Here is a 19,909-nt window from a genome sequence, read left to right on the forward strand (position 1 = left end):
TGCACCTTGAATTTCTACAATAGAGAAGAACTCTTAACAAGGGGATTGCACCTCAAACTTCTCCCTCACAAAGAAGAACTCATTAACAAGGGGTTGCACCTCAAACTTCTCCCTCTCAAAGAACTCATTAAAGATCAAAAAAGATCATTTGAATGTAGAGACTCCTCAATTGAGACTCCCTCTCAACAAGGTCAGTATACTCACAACTTATATTATCATAATAAATTAATTGACTTCAATTTTTTACCAATAAGGAGCACTTACACTACTACATGAAATTGTTGATCCTTTGCAAAGGACACTCTCCCTCTGCCGTACAAGCTCCCTCTAAATCTTATTTCTTCCTCTGAATGCAAATACAATTTGTATAGGTTCTCCCTCTTCAATGAAGTTATATGCCATCAACCCAATCCAATGACTGCAAACAGAGTCCTCATGTTTGATCATTTCTTCAACCTGTATGACTTTGCATGAAATCTCTCATCATCCCATTACTTCTCGATCTATCCTGCAACCAAGAAAGATTAATAACAACAATTTATAGAATCAGCCTATCATGAAGAGAAATATCCAAATCACATAAATTAATACTGGCTATATAAAATTCATGATCCATATTCAAAGATGTAATCATAATACACTTATCTCTTTATTGTCTAAATTTCCTCACAATCTGGCAAAGATCTTCTACCATCACAAAATTATAGCGTAGCAAAGAGTGAAAAAAATTGAACACCAACACATCCTTTGGGGCACTTTAGTTGGACGTTCTCATATGAATCCCTCATTTCAAATAGCATATTTGACACCCATTAGACATCACAATTCTTCTAGAATCCAAATGTTTTATTCTAGTTCAGCTCATTTCCTTAAACCTGACTCTAATACCATGTTAATGTTTTGAACCACACTGGCATAACATGCAATAACAGAAACTCAAAAAACCATAAGAATAGATGACAAATATTTATCTTAGGAAAGCCCTCCTACTCAAGGGAAAAACCTAGCCACACCGGAAAAATAGATCCTTTTATTTGGGTTCTCAAAACCAGCATAAGAATCACTTGTAAAGATTGAATACAACATTTCGTCAATCAATAAGCTTTATACTCTTGATCAAAGATTGATCAAGACAGATATATAAGAATCTAACATATATCAATCCTACCTAAATAAATAATTATTGTCTCTACAATTGAACAAACTAAATAAAAAAGTCTCTATCTCAACAGTCGAGCACACTAAGCACGTACAAAAAACTCTATGTAGCATAGTCTCTACAAACCTTACCAATATTAAATGGCTTTTCTAAAGCAACGGCACCAACAATGGGAACCTTGCTTGACTTTTTTATTTTTTATTGCCTAAACAAAGAGATGATGTCGTTATAAAGAAGGCTCCTGCAAAATGCCAAGAGGTAGGAATTACAAGCTTCTACGATGCTACAAAACTAATATTATTTAGAATTCACAAATGAAATCCCTTGAATCGTCGATATGACAAAATGGTGTTGGGTCATCCATCACGATGCCAAAGTCATCACACGTATGTTGGCTTGTCATACTAACTACGCAAAGAAGAGGATAATACCAAAATAAGTATGAGATGTGCAGAACATAAAGAAAGAATACTTCAACAAAAATGGGTCACACGATATCTCTTATCAACAATGAAATGAGTCACGTTGAAGCACCTTTGATAGAATACAAGTAGGAAAAAAGGATTTCTCTTGCAGCTACTACAACATTAATAGGAGTTTCTAAAAGTTTCATTTATTGCTCCTTTATATTTTTTAATAACTATTCTTCAGTGCTATATATTTGTGCCACATCCCGAAATCTAAACCCTTCGTCCTCACCCATATCCATTAGTCGTGTCCCTATAGTTTGTTGAGATTTGAACCCAAAAATCAATTATAAACAGCAATAAGGAAGAACTAAAACAGATAGAAAAAAAAACCACCAGAAATTATCGTGGGAAAACCCTTCTAGAATGAAGGGAAAAACCCAGCCACAAAACAAAAGATCATTTTATTGATAGCAAAATTCAAGTGAACAATGCCTTTCACTTGGTGCAATATACATAACATAGAGACTCTACACATAACAACTGAAGGTCTCTTCAATTTCCCAAAAGATTACTCTTTGTATTTCCATGCCTTCAATTTCCCAAAACATTACTCTTCGTATTTCCATGCCTCAACGCATGTTGTATGACACATCTCAATATTTATTATTTAATATTACAATTTATCATAAATGTCCTTTTCAGCTTAAGGTTACCATAACGATAATAATGTCCATACTTCTAGAGATAAAGATCTCTATCACAGCTACAATCTCCAACACTCCCCCTTAGCTAGAGAGATCTTTAGCTATGCAGTCACACAAGGCTACAACAAAAGATGTCAATGATAAAACATAGATCCAAAACAAAATTATGGAATCACTCAACATGATAAACTTGTAATCAGAATCAACTTTCATCACAGACTTGCTCAACGTGATGTTGTCATGAAATCTCTCAACATGAAAACCCTCCCAAAAAAAAAAAACACAACCAACTTTTATCATGGACTCACTCAACTGAATGTTGTCATGGAATCTCTCAACATGACAAACCTGCAAAAAAATCATAATCAACTATTATTACGAACTAGCTTAACGTGATGTTGTCATGGAATCTCTCAACATGACATGTTAATAAGGTTTACAACCAGCATTTTATCATGGACTCTCTCGATGTGATACAACCATGGACTCTCTTAGCATGATACAGTCATGGACTCTCTCAACATGAGTTCCAACTCTCATCACGAAATCTCTCAACATGATGACATCATGGACTCTCTCTACATGATGCTCACCATGAATCTCTCAAAGTGAAAAAGTTATCAGGTTGACCTTAAAAATTTAATTAATTTCACATGAATAAGAACTCATAATTAGCAAGAAAAATCATAGCTGAGACTTGATTCCAACAAGAGTCTCAAAATCTATAATATCAAACATTGACAACATGCATAAGATTGACAGGGATTCCATAAATACTCCCTCTTAAATATCACAAGAAGATAACGGATGAAGCCTCCCTCTAAAGCTAAAATATTTGCCTCTTAATTAAGGACTATTTTGATCACAACAATAAGCAAGAGAATGCAACCTCCCTTTGAGCTTTAGCATCAACATCTCCCTCTGAATAAGTAACCCTTATCTTGTTCCATCCTACAACGAAGAGAGATATTAATGACTTGTAAAATTGACTCTAATAGCGATCAATATTAAAATCATGCACTATTCCTTGTGAAATGACAAAAATCAATATCACAAAATACTTATCTCTTTCACATAGACATCCATGGAAGCACATCCGAGGTGATGTTAAAAAATAGTCAGAAGAAGATAATATTACGATAATAGATAGTTTCTATTATTATATTTGTATAGATAGAAGGTTATCTATTTGTAATCTATTGTAACTATTGGAATGTATCTAATATTTAGTTAGTTGTTAGTTAACCGGTTGCTAGAATAGAATGTTCCTATTCTTTATGATCATTTTCTAAGCAAACATCATTTATTCATTTGTATATATTTATCTATTGATCACTATTAATAACAAGTAAGTATTTTACCAATTACTTCCCGTAATATGGTATCAAAGCAAATACTTAAAAAAAATTCAAATAATAATTTCGTTTGAAATTATCAGTGTCTTTCTTATTCAAAAATAATTTCAGCCTAGGTTTGTTGGTCATTTTTTGCAATAAGGGAAAAAAAATGATTTACTTGCAGAACCCAACTAGGGTTTCAGGCCATTTCTTGGCACAATTTTCAGCAGCAGTTATCCTATTATGTGGTTGCATTTTTTTGAAACTGCATTTTTGCTATTTAATTGTGGTTTTGAGACCCGTTTTTTTGATGTGTTACCCTGCAATCAGCGTGACCAGCATTCTTTGCAAAAACACTCGCATATTCTGGCGGCTCGTGAGCGTTGTTTTTGCAACAACATGGCTGGTGTTTGGCATTTTGGTCCCATTTTTCTGCACATCTAGGGCTGTGAGCAATGTCAAGAGTTTCTCAAAACCCTCACTAGCAGATCTGCACCCTACAACTACTTCTTTTACTGCAAATTCGCTATAGTTTTGGAGGTTTTTTTTTAGCACAAGTTGTTTTTGTTTGAAGCCCTAATTTTTTGCATCGGATCCAAAGTTTTTTTATAGATTCTTGGTGGGTTTTTCGAGACCTCACCTAGGTTGTCCATTTTTCTAGGTGCCTCAATTTTTGAGCTAGCAGCTCTAGAAACAAACAACATATTCTTTCTGGGTTTTTCGAGCTCTCTTCTAGGTGCTTCTTCACTTTTTCTAGGTCTTCTATAATTTTGCCTCGAAGCACGTGCCTTCACAAATTTTCATACTTTTTCACTAAAAAACATGCTATGGCAGCTTTGACTAATATTTTGCTCGAGCGATATCAGAAACTCAATGGTCCGAATTATGGCACATGGAATTAGCAGATGCTAACAATCTTTGAATATCGAAATACTAATCTAATTGTTTTGGGTGTTACACAATGTCTGACTACAATTGGTGCTAATCAAAATACATGGGATCAAAATAATTGGGAGGCGGTGATGCTTCTCCAATTATCCGTAGCTGATGATCAGCTCCCTTAGATTCCATCCGACAAGACAACTACCGAGATATGGGAGCATGTCAAGAAACTAAATAAGACTTCAGACAAAAGCAGGGCATTCTTTCTCAAGATCTCTTTGTTTTCTATTGTCATGGATAAGCTTAAATCACTCCAAGAACACCTAAATAAGATTCAGGATATTTGTGATCAATTGCTTGCAATTAGATGCAAGATGGAGGATAAGGACATTGTGGTAATAAAACTCAAAAGTTTACCCAAGTCCTAAGAGCATTTTATTGAGACTCTCAACATCACTTCTGCTGGTGTTGATCTGAAGTTCACATATCTTTGCACACTTCTACTTCAGCGAGATTAATGGAAACCTCCACCTCCACCAAGCAAGCCTTTGTTGCTTAATCCTTCCAGATGGATAAAGGCAAGTCTCATTCACAGCAGTCTTCTAAGTAGAAGTCATCTGCTCCAGCATCAAAGGCTCCAAGAAAAAGTACATTCAACATAACTACTGCCACAAGTATGGTCACATGAAGGTTGAATGTCGAAAATGTTTAGCTACCCAAGCTAAGCAATCTGGTTCGCAGCCCAAAGCGAACTGTAAAAAGCACACTGAGCGGACAAAATCTGCCTTTTATGCCTTCATGGCTAAAAGACCTACAGATCATGTAGAGTCGTCTGCCTAGTACATTGATTCAAGTGCCTCTCATCATTTCACCCACCGCAAAGACTAGTTCACTAACTACCAGCGTTTTTCAGATTCAATTATTTTGGGTGGAGGGAAAGAGTAAATTGTTGTCAGCAAAGGCAACATTCATATTCAGTCTGTTGGGAGAAATCTCATTTTCCTTGATATGTACTATGTTCCAAGGATGGAACTCAATCTCCTCTCAGTCAGTCAGATGTTGTCACACTCTCCATGGTTGGATGACACCTTCAATTCACATCAGTGCACCATCACTAATAGGGATGTTGGTATTTTAAAACTACCAAGCAACAAAATACTTAATACTAGGATTCTGAAGATAAAACTTGGTCTAAGGGTTAGCAACCTCCTATAATCAACTAAGAAAACTTCAGATCTGGACCCAACTTCAACAGAATCACAAGGATTCTCTACTTTTTAGGTTCTACAAAACCAAGGCGGGTGCACTTGAGGGATATTTGGATATATAACCGGTTCATGATTCTTGACTTCAACATATGTTTATTAACATCATATTTCTAGTTCACTTCTATCTCTTTTCAGCAAAAAAGAAGGTCACAATTCTTCTAAACTTCACAAATAATCCTTGACGACAGTAGCTAAAAATGACATACAAGGGATTATTGCAAACAAGTGCTGACCAGCAATTTAACTCTTCATACAAAAATGTAAAGATTGATCTGATTTATATTTGTGCTCTATGTGACTTCATGAACTCAATAGCTTGCATCCTAATTGGTGATCAGTGCCTTATCCATTAGTACAAAGAAAATCACCCCAGTAAACTTGATCTATTCAATTGACTTACAATTGAAACTATCAGCAGTTTACTCTAAATTTTCTTCTTATGAACATCCTCCCATACACCTAGAAAACCTATCAATTCAATGAAAGCATTTATTTAATTCCTTGAATTAAGAGCAATCAATGAATGGACATACAACCCATCCAAGTTGCATTAAAATGAAAGAACATTATTCATTCATTCTCAACTCTTCAGATATATGGAATAGGAGACAAAATTCAAAGACACAAATATCTATTGAACCTTCCTTTGTATTTATTTTCTTTGAAAATAACACATTACTGGCATCAAGTTCAAAATAGCTCAAGGTTAAACACCTAATCCTTCCATGTTCTAATATTCTAAGATATGCAAAGAAGAATACATCACAAAATTAACACAAAGACTACTAGACCAACAGCAAAAATATCCTAAGACTCAAAATTATACAGAATCCGGAGCTTTTCTCTAGCCTTGAGATCTCATTTATATAGCATGAGAGGCAACAAGCTTCAGGCTTAGAGAAGAATGGCAGTTGTCCTTAAGACAGAAAGATATTACAAACAAAAAGGTTACTCTCATAAAAAGACAAAAAAATTGTGCAACAGAATGTCTACATCATAAATCTTCTTTTTGTGGGGTCATTTATGATGTAGGCTTTGTTGTTGTTGCTCTTCCAACTGTGGGACAACTTGATTTGCATATGAGGTGTCTGGTTCTAATATTTGGAAACTTAATACAACTCGTGGATCTCCCTCCAAGTCATCATGCACTGACAAGCCAACAGTTACAATTGGTTTTTCTGCTGCCACATCATTAGTTTGACTAACTACCTCAATTTCTGCAACCGGTTGATCTTCTTTTCTTTCCTCTGGTGCATCTATTATTTGTAACTCATCTGGGTCCACACCACTTTCATTGGTTTCCTCAGCTATCAATTGATTTGATTGGGCAAGATCTGCAATCCATTTGTTGAACAGTGAGTCATCTGGCCAATTAAAATTCAATATTTCTCGATGTTTCTTCACAACATCTCCCAATTTCTTGATTTCATCAAACTCCTTTTTGAAAGAATCAAAGAATATTTGAACTTGAACAACTTCTTCAGTTGTTTTGGCAAACCATATGTGGCCCTTTTCATTAATGACTTTATTCAATCTAATACACATTAATTCATCCAGCTCTTTAGCCCATTTTGCTTTTTCTTTTAGCTTATCCACAACCTTAAGTGCATGAGGGAACAGATCAAAACTTTTACGGAGATATTTTGAAAAATAATTAATAATTCTCCTTTGCAACATAACTCTGTCATTATCAAAATTAGATAAGCCACTTGTTATATCAAAAGTTTTTTCTACCTATTCACAAGAGAGACTGATAACTGAACAGCATAAAAATGTAATGTCACTATCTCTACTATTCCAAATTTTTACAATTGGCTTCAAGATGTCCTCATTATTTGTCAACTCACTCCATATATCCATTAGTTTCGACAAATTGTCATAGAAAGCAGGCCAACCTTTATTGTCAAACAAATACATAATGGAGTCTCTTGATTTATTTTCATATTGAACACCCAGCTCCACATGTGATGACCATATTTTATTGCTTTCTTCTTCAAGCTCTTCAGATATACATGCTTGGAGTCCCTATGGGGTGCTTGGTATTTCTATTAAAGGAGTTGTGTTGAAGGGTGCAATTGGAGGACGAGGAGGATAAGTAATCTGGGGTTTGCTAAATTGTCCTTTATACCCCACCATCTTGTTTTCAAGTTCAATCCTCTTCTGTACTTCCTTGTTGTAAGCATCTAGAACCTGTCCACATTTTTCTTGCAATTCCAATTTTTGTCTTTTCTCCTTCTTGGAAGTGGCTAATGTGAGGTTAGTTGTTTCAACATTGAATTATGTGGCCTCATCATTTGGAGTATCTTCTACCCTCTTAATAATCAAATTTCCAACCAATCCAGTATCATCAAATTGAGAAAAAACTAGCTCTTGATCCTCTTCTTAGAGAACAAATTACTAAAGTAGCATGATCTTCACTAAACTTAGCACCTCTAAGTCCCTTTTTCACCTTTTCCTCAGCATTTAGCTTCTTGGTGACAATGTTAAAAGCCATGGCATCTATGATATCCCAATTTGGCAAAAGCAAAACTCCAGATGATTTGATCATTCTTCTTCCCTCTTCAGGAGTCAAACTTCTGAATTCTTGCATCATTTCATCCTTTGTTTCATCTTGTATAATTGCATCCTCCTTTTCTAGATGCTCGGCCTTCCTCTTGTTACATCTTTCTTCAAAATTCTCTATATTAGTTCTCCAAGCAAATTGGTAGAAAGCCCTTGATTTGACAAAATTGTCATCTGACAGAAATTCATGACTAGCTTGTTCTACTACAGGATCTAATTCTTTCCCTCTATAATCAGCAATAGTTAGTTCAAGGTTAGGCATGGAAGGTTCCTGGGGATTTCCTTCCTCCAATTCTGCAGTAGTAATAAACACTCCCCCTTGGGATCCTAATTGTTCAATTTGCTCTCTAGTAAGTTGTTCCTCTCCTATATGCAAAGGAGATTGAGAAGGCGTGTAGTCTTCTGCTTGTGACATCTGCTTCTCCTCTATCTTCTGCCTCTTAGGCCTTGGCTCTTCACACCTTTCTCCCAAAACAGCACTAGTTGATCCAACTATTTGCTTTCCTTTATCAACTGCATGCTCTTTGTTCCTAATTATGTTATAGCCAAACTTATTTTCGATAACCAATTGTCCTGATCCTACTACATGAGTAAATGACTACTTCTCCATTACCTCCCTTGATTTGTCAGGATAAGCATTGATGAGAAGAGTTTTCTTTTCATTCATTGCATCCATGATCTCTGCGAAGGTGATCATCAATTTGCTTACTCTGTCTGCTGATGTCTTTGCATCTTTTAATAGGCTATAATATTTCTCAAAACAATTAATGAATTCTAAAACCCTATAATAGACTCTCCACTTTTCTTTCTTGATTTTTTGTTCTTGGAGAGAAAATTCATTCCTTATTACATCCTCAAGGAAATAGAATTGATGCTTGCGAGCACTAGTCTTGGCCCTCTATCTGAATATCTCAAAAAATCCCTCACTATCATTAAATCTATCATGGGACACTGCCACTCTGTATGGGTCTAAAATTATGTACAAAAATAAACAACCACCCTTTGTGATTATAAATTGATGAGCTACTGTGCAAGATGGGAAAATAGAGCCTCTTGACCTACCACTCAGTTTTGTTTCTTCCAAGCCACCTAGTTGCCATAACATCTCAGCTATTCCTACCTTAAGAGGTGCTTGGTCGGGAAGCACATGTGGAGTTCCTTGGAATCCATATACTCTGAATACTGTTGATACTGGATATTGTATAATGTCTGCCCAATTATGGGAAACTTTCAAATTGCTAGGATTATCCAAAGCCCTGATGAAGTCTAACAATGCCTTGGGTATCCTGGGATTTTCTTTCAATAACAGGCTCCTCAGTTTAGATGCAAAATATCTATCCAATCTTATAAAACTGGCCTCCTCTACATCCCAAGTCATATCTACACTTCATAATTGAACTAGTAGAGATTCTCCATCATCTTCTCTTGTTAACATCATCTCTTTCTCAAAAAATGTGACCCCCTTATACAGACACATGTGCATTAACAAAGAGTAAAAACCAAACGTTTTCTCAATTTTCCCTTTTGCAATTCCAATCAAAGCTACATGAATTTCTTCGGCTAGAAAAGAAGCAAAATCAATAATAATATCAACTCCAAAGGAAGGAATCTGCACCATCATATACATGAACTTTATTGGCATAAATTCTTGTTCATCTTCACTAAAAAACCTTACACAAAGTCATATATTTATCTATAGCTCTAGAATTGAAAAACTGTTTCTTAAAAGGCTCTTTGGTTGAAGTTGTGGCAAAAGTTAGGTTTCCAATTGTGGCCAAGTGTCCTCTCAGTGCTCCCTACCCAATTTGATCCTTGCGGGACAAATACTCCTTTTCCAATCCTTGAAAATCAACAACCTCATGGTAATATGTTGTCGGATCCATTCCAAAGACTCCTTGAATTTCTTTAGCAGTAATCTTCACCAAGCATTCCCCATTTATTCCCCTCACCATCCTAGCTACTAGATCATAATTTCGGGATATAGTAGTGAGGAGGTCTAAATCCATGAAGACTCCAGGAACTACTAACTTGCCTAGGTCAAAATTCTAGATATTTCCATGGGGGGCAAATAACTCTCTCTGAAAACTATTTTTTGAATAATTGTAACCCTGTTTTAGAAGTCACGGCATCTCAAATCCAATTCCCTTTGTCAAATAGACCATCTACAACTCGGAGCCTAGGGTTTACGGGAACTAATTTCTTTATCTGGGCAGCCTCATTGGTAGATTCACTTAATTGTTCTAAACAATCATCGTGAATATTTCTACTGGCATATTCAACCTTCCCAGAAAAACCCTTCTTTGGAGGCATATTGAAACGACAATGAGGAAAATACCAAAATTCTTTAATTATATGCAAATGAAGATACTTACTTGGCCTCTTCGCTTCTTCGCTGAATGCTGCAATGGATTGTTGATCAAGAAAATTTCACGGCTCATCAAGGCGAAATACTAGGTTTTTCAACAAGTCCAGGCTCCAAGAATTCAAAAAATATATTTGCAGGATAAAATTCTCAACCTTCTTCACTACATTCCCTATATTAGCTCACACGAGAAGCTTTTAATTCCCATAAATAGCCACAAAGAAGAAACAGAGTGGCATTCCCTTTTGAGTTTGAAAACGAGCCGCCTATCTGCAAAAATCCAATGATCGGGAAATAAAACATAATCTGACTTGGCTTCAAACTTCCAACCTAACAATCAACCCAATTAAAACTTGACATATGTACCTTTCTTCACCTTGCTAACAACTTGCGTATTACTCATGCATGTAGCCGGACACGTGTTGAGCTCTCGCTATATCGCTATGGATAAAGGTCAAGCAGTTTCCCTTAGTGACATAACGACAGCCTTTGATCTCCTACGCATCGAACGATCAAGGATGATACTTCAGAACTCCTTTGAAAGTGGGCCACCATGCTACATGTCAATCTCTCGCTATGTCGCCAAGGGTAAAAAGCATGCAACTTCCCTTGGCGACAAAGCAACATCCATTGATTAAGTTTTAATCTGACGATAGGAAACACAACAACCATATTATCACTGAGATGGGCCCGCCAGACACATGTCTTCATGTCGCCAAGGGTAAAAACCATGTAACTTTTTATGACGACAAAGTGACCTTCGTCAATCTTGAAAAGATCTGACAGTGTGGACCAAAAATCTTTCCTTCAAAAAGGTTTACCTCCGTGGCAAATGAAAATCTAACAGCTAGAAACTTATTGATGACTGGGACCTGTGGCAGCTTTCTGCAAGGACTGGTCCACCATATTCCCACATGTCGAGCTCTTGCTATGTCGCTAAGGATAAAGACCGAACAATTTTGGATAACGACATAGCGACAACCCTAGATTTAATATGCGATCAACGGTGGACATAAGTACATTGAGAGACTAGCCTGCTATCACAAAGCACAAATGGGACACGAACAACTATCATCTCATTTTGACACACCCATTAGCCGCAAGGAAAAATGGCCCACATAACCACGTGTCAAGTTCTCGCAATGTCACCAAGGATAAAAACCTTGCAACTTCCTAAGGCAACAAAGCGAGGTTCGTTGATCTTAAAATTGTTCGATGGCAATGATCTTGTTTTGAAAACCTTGCCACTAACTAGATCCTACGAACAAATGTTGCTATGTCACCAAGGGTAAAGTCCTTGCAAACTTTTAAGGCGACAAAGCGACAACCCTTGATCTAAAGGAAGATCAAGGGCTATCGTGACTTGGTTGATTTACAGTATAAAAAGATAACCTGTGTAATATTTAAAACAAAAGCTTAGGTTATAATTTCAAACAGAGACTTAGGGTAAGGTTAGACAACGCAAACAAATTTAAAAGGCACCCAGGAAAATAAAAAGGGTTTTCAAATGATTTTTTCCCGCGCATTTCTTTAAAATGCATACCATGTAAACCTAACTCAAGGGTTTTTGGGGGCAAAATTTAACATTTGAACAACATAAAATTAGAAATTACTCTTCAAGGACAAACAAAGAGTCAAAAGCATACAACCCTAATTTTGAATGGGAATTGGATTTTCACTAGAATATTTCAGAAATTTTTAATACGTGAAAAACCAAGCCATCAAGGAATACTCAATATGTTGTTGCAATTAGCCATGAGGATCTTGGTCTTTTCATACATGCTGATTCTGGTGATTCTCAAGACCTAGCTTTGGTTGCTCGGCATTCTTCTGTTAGCTCACTTTGGCATCAGCGATATGGGCACTTAAATGTGCATTATCTCTGTCAGCTCACTTTGGCATCAGAGATATGGGCACTTAAATGTGCATTATCTCTATCAGCTCACTTTGGCATCAGCAATATGGGCACTTAAATGTACATTATCTCTCTCAGCTTGCTCAGGAAGTGCTTGTCCTCAGTTTGCCAAAGATTCGGACTCAGTTTGGAGTTTGTGATGCTTGTCAGCTTGGGAAGCAACATCGCACATATTTTCCTATGCAATTCATGGTGCGCTTCTTTGGTAATTCAGCTTGTTCATGCTGATATCTACGGGCCTATGGCTGCTCCTTATGTTCTTGGGTTCGGGTATTTTCTATTGATTGTTGATGATTTTAGTAGAAAGATGTGGGTATATTTTCTTCTTTTTTAAATCAGATGTGTTTACTATATTTCAGAAGTTTGAACATCTAGTTGAAAAGAGTTTGGGAAATCTATTATTGCTCTTAGGACAGATAATGTGGGGAGTTTTGTTCTACTACATTCTCTAGCTTCTGTGATATTCATGGCATTAAATGCCACTTAACCACACCCCACACACCACAATAGAGCAGTGTAGTTGAGCGTCGAAACTAAACAATCACCAAGATCGCTAGATCCATGCTCGAACACAGACATGTTCTAAAGCAATTTTGGGAAAAAGCAGTTAACACTGCAGTTTACCTTTTGAATCGGTCACCCACTATAGTAGTCAAGGTACTTTGGAAGAGGCATGCTCAGGTCACAACCCCAAAATCAATCACCAAAGGTTTTTGGCTCTTGCCTATGTTTGGATCCCTGATGCATCACACACCAAGTTAGATGTCAAAAGTTAGAAACTCATGCTTGCTGGATAGAGTAGTCTTTACAAAGCCTACCGCTTGATCGACACTGAGACATGTTGTCTCCTGTACAGTCGTGATGTAGTCTTTGATGAACAGCAAGGACCATTCATACCTAGATCTCATGTTCTTGATCAAGTAGATCAACCTATGTAGGCTCATGATTTGGGAGATTGTCTTCCCATTAGGTTCAGCAGATGGGAGGGCTCCTGCAGCTCTAGTTCTACCAGTGATTCTTGTACAACCACCTCTGCCTTCCCCTGCACGATCACCCAGAGTTGTAAATGCTTCACCTGAGTTTGATCCAAATTCTTTTGATGAGGAACCTGATCATAGAGCATCTCCTAATGCTAATGTTGGTCCTCTTCTTCGGCCTAAGTGGTGGGCTAAGACACTTGCTAATCTTTGAGATGGTGAGCTCATTCATGGAGAATTGCTCGAAAAAAGAGCAAGCCTACAGAGTCAGTTGATTTTGCTCTTATGGCCAACATTCATAGTGTGTTTGAACCTCAAACATACTTTGAGGCTAAAGGAATTCCAGAGAGGGAACAGGTCATGAAATCAGAACACCAAAGCTTGCTGAAGAATCACCTAAGTCCTTTTTGAGCTTCCACCTGGGAAGAAACCCATTGGCTACAAATGGGTTTACAAAACAAAATACAAGTTTGATGGTACTTTGGATACGTACAAAGCTCATTTAGTTGCAAAGGGCTTTTCTCAGCATCAAGGTATTGATTATGAGGAGACCTTTGCTCCTACAGCAAAGAGGAGCACTATCAAATTAATCCTAGCCATGGCAGCACAGTTTGGCTGGAAGGTCCCTCAGATGGACGTCAAGAGTGCTTTCCTGAATGGTGACCTACAAGAAGAGGTCTACATGATGCAGCCTCCTAGTTTCAAGGTTGTTGGTAATGTTGGAAATTTGTTCAGCACTTCCCTCGAGATTCGTGACAAGGGTTTAATTGCCTCATGTGTACTATAAGTTGAGTGGCTGTATCCAGCATTGATAGATTGGTCTTTTGGTGCAACGACAACCCCACTCTAACAAGTGGTATCAAAGCTTGATCATAGGTTCGAATCCTCAGACCCTAGGGTAACACTGAGGGGGAGATTGTTGAAAATTTGTTCAACGCTCCCCTCAAAATTCGTGACAAGGGCTTAACCACCTCCTGTGTACTATAAGTTGAGTGGTTGTATCGATAGATTGGCCTTTTGGTGCAACGGCAACCCCACTCTAACAAGTAAAAACATCGAAGTTCTCCAATTAGTGAAAGCTCTCTATGGTTTGAAGCAGGCCCCTAGGGCATGGTACATGAAAATTGATAAGTACCTCAGTGATCAAGGCTTCCAAAGGAATTCTTCAGACTCAATTTTGTACATCAAGACTACTGGCAATGACATCATCCTTCTAGTCATTTATGTGGAAGATTTGATCATCAATGGCATTTCGGCATCTTTGATTCAGGGAATCAAATAGAGTTTATGTCAATCTTTTGATATGACTAATCTTGGGCTCATGCATTATTGTCTAGGTGTTGAGGTTTGGCAGCAATCTTTTGGTATATTCATTTCTCAATCCAAATATACCAAGGCTTTGTTAGACAAACTTCGTATGTAGGATTGCAAACCTGCATCCACACCCATGGAGAAAGGTTTGAAGTTATCGGCCAAGTCTGATTCTCCTCCAATTGATGATACTACATATAGGCAACTAGTAGGCAGCATCATCTACCTCTCTACTAATAGGCCTTATATCAACTTTGCAGTCAACTACATCTCAAATTTTATGAGAGCTCCTAAGGTTGATCATTGGATGGCAGCAAAGCGTGTAATTTGTTATGTGAAGTGCACTACAAATTATGGACTTCTTTACTCTTGAAGTTCTAATCCTAGACTCAGTAGGTTCACAGATTCAGATTGAGCAGGTTTTGTTGACGATAAAAAAGTCAACTTCTAGATATGTGTTCAGTTTGGGATCTGGTGCCGTCACATGGACCACTAAGAAGCAACAGACAATCTCTCTCCTCCACAAAGGTTGAATACATAGGGACGATTAAGGTGGTTGTGAAATTGTTTCGCTTCGTTGGATGCTTGGGAATATGCAGATATCACTAGCAAGACCAACCATTTTGTTTGTTGATAACGAAGGCGTTATCAAATTAGCACAGAATCCAAGCTTCCATGAACGAACCAAGCATGTGGATGTTCATTGTCACTACATACGACAATTGATTGAAGACGGCACAATAGGCTTGCAATATGTTCCTACGGTAGATTAGACTACAAACATTCTCACCAAACCTCTTCGTGCTAATAAGTTTGTCAAATCCAGAGGCAACTTGGTGTTGTGGATAGATTAACCATTAAGGGAATGTATTCTGATAATAGATAGTTTATATTATTATCTATTATTATATTAATAGTTATCTATTTGTAATCTATTGTAAATATTAGAATGTTTCTAATATTCAATTAGTTGTTAGTTAACTGAAAGCTGGAATAGAATGTTTCTATTCTTTATGATTGTTTCCTAAGGAAACATCATTTATTGATTTGTATATATTGATCTATTGGTCACTATTAATAACAAGCAAGTATTTTACCAATTACTTCCTGTAATAGATAATAACTAGGACTGACACAACAAATGTCCTGGCATATAATCCTTCTCTATATAAAGTAAATATGCAAGATTTATAAACAACACTTGACAAGGTAAAGAATTAACCCAATTTATCCATGGCCGAAATGCTTCATAAATATAACATCTGCTTTTGGAACACTAATAAACATATCATTTGTAATGTGTTGTGCACCAGCATAATTGTGAGACTCTAAAATTACTTTAAGGAGATTGTCGCATTTGATATTGATAAAAGAGCAGGATCTAATAGAAAGGATGAATCCATTTCTGCCCCTGGCATTCATCAAAGTTATCAACTCCAACTAGCAATTGCCATAAACTACTAAAATATCTTGTGCTCCTCACCTCAAAAGCTATCTTAGAATATGTGCTCAAAATAGAAAAAAATAGCTTCCGAATAAAAATGCTTTGGTTTTGAAATAGTTCAAGAAACACAGTAGCGGGGATTGAGGGAAAAGAAAATGCCTCGAGACAAAAATGAGCAGGAGAAGAAATGGCAACGATATTGTAACATTCTTAGCAATATTCTCTGGAATTTAGGTAGCCCATGAATGTCGAACAGATCAAAGAGCAGCTATACAGTAAATCTCCAACGCATTCATTATAGCAAGAATCATGGTATACCTCTAGCGAATTCAACATTCAAACGTTAGTTATTAGATGATGAATAAAACGCAAGAAGAATATGATAAGACTATCGTTACAGAAGGAAAAACTTACTGGCAAATGCCAAAATAACGCATGAAGAAAAGAAAATAAGGAAGCGTAAGGAAATTCTCACCAAGATGAATAATGCAAATTTGTTGAGTTAGAAGGAAACTAGTAAGCAGTGTTGAAACGCAATCATATTGTAGAATTTTCCTTACATTTTCTCATTTGAGACCATAATACTGCTACAGACTTTGAAACTTTTCTTCCATGTTCCTCCTTGTCTTGAGGCTCCACAACCTTCAATATTCATCATTAAAAGAAAAGCTTTTGAATACAAATCCATGTGATCAATACATCAATCCTCTTCTGCATAATCAATCGGCATTGATGGAGCAAGGATAACTATATGCACATCAACACTTTCGTTCGATCATGCATGGTGACGAGATGAAGCTTCGGCCAAGTAATCTAATGATTGATATTTTGCAAAAGTAGTTGCTGACTCCATCCGTATGAGAGCCATTACGGACGCCTTCATACAACATGGCCATAAATTTTATGGGTGCTTGTTTCTCTAGGCGCTGCAACATTATCGTGGACTTCAACTATAAGATTGTGTGCATTTCGACCAGCTTCGTGATTATCCCCTTTATCAAACAACAATCCATGCGAATAACAAGCCTCCTAGTAGAACATCTAGGGATTGGGATTTTGACAGAAACATCATTGTTGTTCTAGTATACAAGTGAACGTTAACAGATATAGACATTCATACAACGCTTCATATAGAAAACTTCAAAAAACTGTAGAGCCAATAAATTTTTTTAGATAAACAAAGGCAATGACAAGCATCCTTATATGTTGTAATCGAACTGGGCTCTAATAACATGTTGAGATTTTAACCCAAAAATCAAACATAAACAACAATAAGAAAGAACTAAAACAAATACAAAAAAACACCAAAAACTATCCTAGGAAAACCCTTCTAAAATGAAGGGGAAAAACCCAGCCACACAAAAAAAGATCATTTTATTGATAATAAAATTCAAGTGTACAATGCCTTTCACATGATGCGATATATATAACATAAAGAAAGACTCTTCACATAACAGACAAATGTCTCTTCAATTTCCCAAAACATGGCCCTTCACATTTCCATGCCCCAACGCATGTTGTAAGACACGTCTTAATATTTAATATTACAATTTATCATAAATGTCCTTTTCAGCTGAAGGTTACCATAACAATAATAACGTCCATTTTTCTAGAGATAAAGATCTCTATCACAGCTACAATCTCCAGCATAGTTCCCCCTTTTTGAGGCTCTATGGAACACAAGAAGATTCTTCTTGAGTTTGGTCTTCCTTTTACTATCCCTTCCTCCTATTCAACTCAATGTAGATAGCCTTCTTATTCTTCACCTCTACTCTTCACGCCTTGGAGCTGCAATCACCCTCAAACATGACTATGAGGCCCTTCAAGATATTTTACCATTCCCTCGACATCACCAAATAGCTTGTCCAACAAGATGCCCTTTCTCTAGAACTAGGACATATAGTTTTCCACAATTTTGCATTCTCTTGCTAGTAATTTTGTCGCCTCATGAACCACTCTTACCCATACCCCAAATGGTTGAATTGTTGCTAATCACATCCATGGAAGTCTCATTTAGTCACCTTTGGTTCCTTTCTTAGTCACTAGTAAAGCATCCACATAGCTTTGCCATCATATCAAGGCATGGTATATATCTTCATAGATATCATAAACATTAGTATTTCAAGCCGCTCAATCGTTTGGTTCAATTGATATATGCTCATAAAGACTCCATTCAACTCCAATTTATGAATTATGCCTAAATTGTGGCACTGGTTTGAAAGAGCATCAAAAGTCATATCCGTTTGAACCTAGGCCATCATGGTGGTAAGCCCTTAAGTCACTAATTAACTTAAGTCCGGCAAAATTATCAGCAATCGTCTTGCACTAATCTAGGATCAAGTAAACTCTAAAGCTGAAGATTGGAGACCGTTTTTTACTTCAAAGTTTAAGGACCCATAACCACAAGTATAAAGTCGTAAGTTCCATTCCTCAAAGAGACCAACCTCGTAAACATGTTGAACCGTCAATTTCATCGAAATTCCTTTATGTTATGAATTCTAATCCTTGAGACCTAAACAGTAAACCCTGAGCCCTAAAATCACCACATCAGAGTAATTAAGATCTGCTTTCAGCCTATGAGAAGGCAATGTATTGATATCTAAACTTTTAACAAATAAGGAAGGCAAGGCAGTTTTAACATTTTCGTTAACCCATGTTCAAGAACATGAACCTTGCTCATCTCCATATCCATGTCTATGGGTGGCTACATTTAAGAGTAATATACCCATACGCTCCTTCAGATGCGTACTTATTTCAAAATGGAGTCCCCTTTCCCTTATTCAATGTATCCCAACGACAAAAAAAAATTGTGCACTTGAAAGCTTGTACAGTGCATTATTAAGCTACAAAAAATTTCGGCTTCCCCATATACACGCTGAATTGAGTTGCATAATGTATGCCCTTTAATACAATTATTTTAAGAATAAACACAAAAATACATCAAACTATTTTGCAACAGGAGATCAAAGCCAAGACCCACCTCATATCTTTTTGGGCGGAGTGCCCACCTCCTCTTCGTCACTAGAACTGTCAGAGCCGCCCTCTTTCTGCAGCGAGCGGTTGACTTTGTCATCGTCTGGATCATAATTGGGATCGAGGGCCTTTCCCATAGCGCTTCTCCCTTTATCAAGATGAGGCTTGAAGGCAATTTCCACTGTGAACCAGGCTAATGCAAGCCCTGCAATTGTTAGCAATGCTGTTTTCAGTGCACCCATTTTTGTCATTCCTTTTCCTGGATTCTTCTCCGCCTCACCTTTCTTCACCATAAGAAATGAACATTACTATCCTCTCCAATTCTTGTGAGAAAAGTAAGCACGGTAGGTTAACGTACAATTTGTACGACTGATTCGATTAGGAGAAGATAGGAACATCAGGCGACAAAAACTTCGGGAAATACTATCGGCTTTCGTAAGGGAAAATTAAATTTTCTAATGTACATATTTTTTCAAATTGATTTTAAAAGATACAATTATTTCTATTATTTTATTAAATAATAGTATTTTATTTATTAGTGATTAAATTGGTTATTTTTAGTCCATTCATTTTATTTTATTTTATATTATATCAAATTTTAATAT

At 36.8% G+C, this 19,909-nt stretch overlaps 1 pseudogene across 1 annotated transcript in view; it reads right to left on the minus strand.

Moving 5' to 3' along the window:
* LOC149543464 (outer envelope membrane protein 7 pseudogene) overlaps positions 1–19,691 on the minus strand; it is a 46,980-nt pseudogene extending 27,289 nt beyond the window's left edge. Inside the window, exon 1 of the transcript XR_016355641.1 lies at positions 19,312–19,691. The product of XR_016355641.1 is annotated as an outer envelope membrane protein 7 pseudogene (transcript). The remainder of the gene's footprint in view (positions 1–19,311) is intronic.
* Between the last annotated feature and the right edge of the window lie 218 nt (positions 19,692–19,909).

This window comes from Cupressus sempervirens, chromosome 8 (genome assembly GCF_028749045.1).
Source record: "Cupressus sempervirens isolate cs-2001-9-10 chromosome 8, ASM2874904v1, whole genome shotgun sequence".
Lineage (NCBI taxonomy): Eukaryota > Viridiplantae > Streptophyta > Pinopsida > Cupressales > Cupressaceae > Cupressus > Cupressus sempervirens.